At 34.6% G+C, this 7,286-nt stretch overlaps 1 protein-coding gene across 2 annotated transcripts in view; it reads right to left on the bottom strand.

The window, feature by feature from the left end:
- LOC109848961 (phosphatidate phosphatase PAH2-like) overlaps window positions 6,627-7,286 on the bottom strand; it is a 30,381-nt gene continuing 29,721 nt past the window's right edge. For both annotated transcript variants that reach the window (XM_020418700.1, XM_020418699.1), the window contains exon 11: window positions 6,627-7,036. The gene's annotated coding sequence lies outside the window, so the exon portion shown is untranslated. The remainder of the gene's footprint in view (window positions 7,037-7,286) is intronic.

The raw sequence follows: 7,286 nt of genomic DNA, 5'->3' as shown, positions 1-7,286 counted from the left end.
CCTCACAAAAATAACTATAGAATGAGGAAATTCTCCCCCGTTCCTTCACATTTCACTACCCTCTCATTTCTTTCTTTATAGAGTAATACAGATATAGATACCTTAGTGAGATTTTTATGGAGAATTGGGATCCTCTCATCATCCTAATATTTCCTAATGAAGAATTGTGAAGAGTTGGGAGGGGGGCTCACAAGGATGGGTGGGAAAATGAAAGACCATGATGAAAATGAAATGGTAGGATCTCCTTATTAGGAGATATTTGGAGTTTTTCATTAGGAGAGGAACCGGATCCGTGTCAATTTTTGGTAAAGGTAAAAACATCCTCCTTCGATCACCTATGGTGTATGGAAGACATCTCCACCTGAGGAGGTAAGCTCTGTTAGAGTAATACAGATATAGATACTTAGTTTCTAGCCTAGCTAGGGAGCAAAAACAGGCCTCAAAAGAAGTTGTTTACTGTTGTAATATACTAAAGAAATGAAACAAGAGACAAGAGACAAGAGAATTAAGAGAAATTGTAAATTTTATTCATATCTTTCATTTCCATACATCGTACAATTTATAGATACATGATGAAAGATAAAAGGACATGAAGTTAATAGTCCACATACAAAGTAATGTCCACATACATTTTATCTTTTAGATATCAACAAAATGTCTTTTAGATATCAACAAAATGTCTTTTAGATTACAACACTCCCCCTTGGACATTACTTCGAAATGTCAATACCTCGTTAAAAACCTCGCTAGAAAAACCCAGTGGGAGAAAAACTAGTCGAGGAAAAGAGTACACGACATTAGTAGATTCTTGTGTTGCATTAGTTGCCTCATTAAAAACCTTTAACTAAGAAAACCCTGTGGGACAAAACTTAGCAAAGGGAAAAAGACTACAACTATAGTCCTTCAAGGCGTAATCTTCGGGCTTACATTGAAAATTCGCTCCCCCTGATGATGACAATCTTCTGAGTCTATGCTAAGAAAAACCCAGTGGGACAAAACTTAGCGAAAAGGGGCAAAATATGATAATAGATCTTCAGGGCCCAATCTTCAGGATTGTTCTTTAAGAATTTGCTCCCCCTGAAGAAGATAGTCTTCCAAGTCTATGCATATTATGAACATATTTCTCATAAGTTGATGTAGGCAGAGATTTAGTGAACAAATCTATAAGATTGTCACTTGAGCGAACTTTTTCAATGGTGATTTCGCCATTCTTTTGGAGCTCATGTGGATAAAAGAATTTTGGCGCAATATGTTTTGTCATGGTTCTTTTTACATATCCACTGCTTATTTGTGCAACACAAGCTGCATTGTCCTCATATAGAATAGTGGGAATAATATCGTCTTTCGCTAGACCACACGATTCACGAATGTGTCGTATCAACGATCTTAACCATACACATTCTCGTGAAGCCTCATATAAAGTGATAATCTCTGAGTGGTTAGAAGAAGTAATCACCATGGTCTGCTTAACAGACCTCCAAGAAACGACAGTACCACCACAGAGAAAGACATAACCAGTCTGGGATCTGGCGTTATGGGGATCAGATATGTAGCCAGCGTCCGAATAGCCCACCAATGTCATATCTTGGTTTCTTTTATAGAATAGTCCAAGATATTTTGTACCTTGAAGATAGCGAAGGATATGTTTAACGTCATTTCAATGCCTCCTTGTAGGAGAAGCACTATACCTTGCTAGCAAGTTCACCGTAAATGCAATATCAGGCCTGGTGCAATTTGCGAGATAGAGAAGTGCTCCAATGACGCTCAGATAGGAAACTTCTGGCCCTAATATTTCTTCATTATCTTCTTTGGGTCTAAATGGGTCTTTATCCACTTCGAGGTACCGGACGACCATTGGTGTGCTAAGTGGATGAGATTTATCCATATAAAATCTTTCCAAAACCTTTTTTACGTAGGTTGACTGGTGTAGAAAAATTCTTTCTGGGAAAATGCTCGATCTGCAGGCCGAGACAAAACTTGGTTTTTCCCAAGTCTTTCATTTTAAACTCCATCTTTAGGCACGAGCTAGTTTCTGTAAGCTCCTTGTGCGTTCCAATAACATTTATTTCATCAATATAGACTGATATAATACAGAAGCCATTTTCGAATTTCTTTATAAACACACAAGGGCAGACATCATTATTTGCATATCTCCTCTTCAGGAGGAACTCACTCAGTCGGTTATACCACATTCTACCCGACTGTTTTAAGTCGTATAACGATCTTTATAATTTAATGATATACATGTTGTGATTCTCGTTTTCTCTCAATTCAGGAATTTTAAGTCCATTAGGGACTTTCATATAAAAATATTAACGTCTAATGACACATATAAAAAAATATGGTCATGACATACATATACTTCATATATAAATTCATAGTTTCTGCCATAGGTATTAACTTGCGGAACGTAATACAATCACTAATAGGAGAATATTTTACATCTAAATCGATGTCGGGTCTCTGCGTAAACCCATTGAGCTATGAATCTCGCTTTATATCTCACCACCTTATAATTCTCATTTATTTTTTTCTTATGAAGACCCATTTATATCCTGCAGGGATATATGGACTACAGGTTCAAAATACTTTAGCGAGTTCAGCTCAGCCTCAATTACCACTTTCCATCTCACCTAGTCTGAGTGCTTCAAGCACTCTGCTACCGACTTAGGTTCTGGATCCAGATTATTTTCAGAGATAGTAAGAGCAGCTGTAGATGCAACTATGTTGTCGACAACTTTTATATTTATATTATATATTTCTCCTTTTTTATAAATTCGTGGCCACTTTAATTATTATTTTATGTCAACCAAATCCTTGTCATTTCCCTTAACAATTAGATTTGGCCGTTCCGCATCTCCAATATTATGATTATCAAGTGCACGTGCAATTTACTAGAGATTTCGTCTTCAGGATGAACCTCTTCCGGAGGTTATGAGAGTGACTGTCTTTCTATATATAATTTATTTTGTCGCGGACTTTTATCTTTTACACTAACATGTTTTATATGCTTCTGGCATACCAAATCATCAATGATATATTCAACATGAATATGGGCTTAGTCACTCTTTTCTTAGCAGATTATCATGTGAACTTCTGGTTCGGTTTGACTAGTACGTGGTTATAAATATTGAAGATCTTTTTCATCAATAGAATTTCTTAACATTATTTTATATTTTGGGCACTAATCTCCCCCTAATGTCAAGCATTGATCTTTAATAAAAATGTAGTCAACGTACCAAATTGTAAATTGATCCCCTAACATGGGCCATAGGTACTAAATTATTAACGGAGTTTCATAAATAATGTATGTACCTTCACTGAGGTCCCATAGAGGTACGCTATGGTGGTGATATAGAAATATGGACTGCAAATAAAAAATACGCAGATGGGAAATGTTTCGCTTCTTCACCACGTATTAGATAAAGGGGGAAAATTATGATATGCAGTTGGTCGGATTTGGTTTGAATGCCCCATTTAATTTAAGGAAATCCGACAAATCATATTTTGCCCAAGATGACCCAATTGCTCATGCCAGAATTTAAAAGAATTTGGGTTCCTAAAGCTCAAACTCATCGCAACATGGTGTATTTTAGGTTATACAAATTCTTAACCACCTCGATAAGATCCACTTCAATGTCCACTACCTTCCCTCGTCCAAGTTTATGAATATTAGTTTGAATTATGACATGTGCTTCAGGCACTACGACTGAACCAATTAAACTTGCATTATGGTTTCTCACAACAGCTGGTTGTGTTTTTAACAACTACTAATGCATGGATTAGTTCATAATGCTTTTAGTTGTACTATTATAAGAGTACAAGGTTACTTATTGAATTATATTCAGTCGAGGGTTTAAAATCCAAAAATGGCTACAGGATAAGATCTCTTACTATGTTCTTAGCCTCCTCCTTGTCCACGCGTATAAGTAATTTTTTAAATTGTAGCATGTGCTACAAACACAACTCGTAAGCCAACTAGTCTGATATTGTGATTTCTAATCATCAATTGGTTGTGCTTCTCTGCGACTACTAATGTAGATATCAATTCAGAATGCTAAGTGTAATTCTTGGTCATGTACTGCTGCTGGAGTACAATATTATTTGCGTGGAATGGGGAAAAGAACTTTTCGATCAATTTTGTCACTGTCGGAATGGGGAAAAGAACTTTTCGATCAATTTTGTCACTGTCTGTAATGTTCTGCTTACAGAGTTTCAGCTATTAGATAATGTGGTACAGAGCTGAATCATATTTAGTCATGTAATTGAAAAAAAAAATCCAGATTCAGTTTTTCAATTGCGCTTGAGGGAGGATTATTGGTTTCCATAGATCAAAACGATCCTTCAGGGATTGTCCAAAAAAGTGAATACTTTTTCAGTGAGGCATTTAATTTTTCACGTCTTAATTAATAGAGAGAAAATTTAAAGTGTTTGCCTTCTGGACAAAGATACTTAAAGAATCAAAAGATAAAATCGTGCAAAAATCACAAGGGTGTCCAGTAAAAATGAACGTTCAAGGCCAAAGACAAGTAACAATTACTATCATATATCACAATGCACTAATCATGGGGACGAAAAATTATTGCATGAGAAATTAGAAATATTCATATTTTAATAAGATCACACATAATCACCAAAATCATTAAGCTCCTTTTTCTAAAGATCTCCATAAAGGTTATCTTTCAAATGTTTGCTTCTGGTAAACTAGTCTGATATTAAAGTTCACACAAAATTTTTAATGTTCGGACGATCAATGACCATCAAAAACTTAAGCAAGTAGAAATTAAACAAAGACATAATCAGTTTGTGCTATCCTTTTTTTTTCTAAACTCAATGTTGCCAGATTCAAAACACCACAAATGCAATTTTGGATAGAAACTAATATTGCATAATTTCAGTGGAGAAGGAGAATCAATGCTATTAGCAATAAAAAAAAGGGACCACTTATGGATGCCAACATGAGTTTTAAAACCCACAACTTAATTTCAAGTTTTCATGAGGCTTAGATTTTACATCAAGCAAGCAAATGGAATTTTTAAAGCAAAAGCATCAAATTGATATATTATGACAATTTTTCATGATTGATGATTTGTCTATTCATACTCTAGACTAGATAACTGGTATGTTTTAATTTTCAGAATACGAACAAAAGTACTACTATTTGTTATGTCTAAAAGAATTTTTGAATCTGTGTATTCCTTTACATACATGATAACGAATTCTGAACACAGTAAGTAAGATATAGAAGATTCATGAGAATTTTAATGTTACTCATCAAAGATAGCCAAATAGTTTGATATTCAATATCTATAGCCATTGATTTTCAATTTTCACACTTAAGTTTATGGTGTTAATGGTTATTCAGAAATACTTCATGACACTATTGAACTTTTATAATGGTTCTATAATTTTCCTATAATTTACAAGCCATTCCCCTCTATTCCTCTCTGATACAAAGACTGATAGTATAAACAGGTGAAAATGGCATGAATTACAGCCCTAGTCTTACCAGATATGGAATGTGTAAAGAAAATATAAGCCTGGCTTTAATTTGGAAACTCTTACAAACTAAAAAAACTAATCATATATGAGAAGACAAGTAACACATAAACAAAGTACGTCTCTTACACCAGTCATGGACTCATGGAAGACAAGTAACACATAAACAAAGTACGTCTCTTACACCAGTCATGGACTCATGGGTGCCAAATTAACTGGAATAATCAATTAAATAAATTGATAAAATGGTAGGCATGCAGATGTGTCCATTCATACTAACTAGTGTGCATGCAGATGTGTCCATTCATGCTAACTAGAGCGAATTTTTTTTGTACCATGATGGTCAAACAAAGAATAAGAGGAACAGATACTAGCAAAACAAGTGCATCAAAATTTTGCACAAAAAGACTTCAAAAACACTATTTGAAATATACACCAGATCCAGTCTTCACAATCATATACTTAACTACTTGTAAATATGCAACATAAAAGTTACTCTGCCACGTAATTCATAAAGTGTTTCATCCTTAATACTCTTATTATACTTATGGCAAAAGGAAGTAAAAATCTTGCATCAAAATCGCATAACATACTGTTACAGAGGCATAATCGATCAACCGATAATGAAAACATGAAACTTTGTAAATAGACAAAGGTCGAATGTATTATGTATTGTTACCTTGTAAGAGGTGTACACCGAAATATCTCTTACCACTAACGGACGATTACGAACCAGCTAGCTAGAGCTTTCTTGCTGATAACGTGTTGTAATATACTAAAGAAATGAAACAAGAGACAAGAGAAGAAGAGAAATTGTAAATTTTATTCATATCTTTCATTTCCATACATCGTACAATTTATAGATACATGATGGAAGACAAAAGGACATGAAGTTAATAGTCCACATACAAAGTAATGTTCACATACATTTTATCTTTTAGATATCAACAAAATATTTTTTAGATATCAACAAAATGTCTTTTAGATTACAACATTTACCTTTTTTTTTTATTATTCCCCCGCTAAAACTGGTTTATTGAGTTCGCCGAACAGGCCGGTAGTTTTGTCAAATAATAACAGGAGAAATAAGAAAAGAAGCTACAATGACTTATAATAGCGATTGGACAAAACTTTAAGAAAATGCAGTATAACTACAGTTGGGCATCCTGATTACAGGATCACGACTACTGCAGTAGACATCAGGTGAAGACCACCATTTAATTCCTAGTGGTAACTTCAAAATGAATTATTGTCTCAACGGGCACGCAAAAACTTTTAAAAGGAGTTTCGGTTCATGAACAACGTCATACATAGATTACTAATTGCGACCAATCCCATTTCATTGGATGTAACACTGAGTTCTTGGTGCAGAAAAGTTACAATGCTTGGAGATTTTCCGTGCGACAAAACTATACAAAAATTCACCGGCATGCGCACTATGGATCTCGAAATATAACTCATGAGTATATTTACATACACACTCCGCCCAAAAATTTTGCTTGGAATGCTGCTCGGTTAACCAAACCTAGCAATTAGCCTGCAAGAATCATAATTTAAATGATATTATGTAAGTACTTGATGGTGATCCTTGGTAAAGAAAAGATGCAAATAGAAGGAAAGCGACAATTTACATTTGTTGGAAGTAAATAAACAGCAAAATTGATCTGCGAAATGTCGCGGCTGTAGCGGGAAAAAAAAACCAAAAAAAATAGTTTAAACAACTGAGGTACAAGCTTATTAAGTTACTAATCCTTACAATACACCATATGGAATTCTGAGGGCATGCA

The sequence above is a fragment of the Asparagus officinalis genome, chromosome 7 (genome assembly GCF_001876935.1).
Source record: "Asparagus officinalis chromosome 7, Aspof.V1, whole genome shotgun sequence".
NCBI lineage: Eukaryota > Viridiplantae > Streptophyta > Magnoliopsida > Asparagales > Asparagaceae > Asparagus > Asparagus officinalis.
The sequence above is the reverse complement of the archived record's forward strand: the minus strand, read 5'-3'. Positions and strand labels throughout refer to the sequence as shown.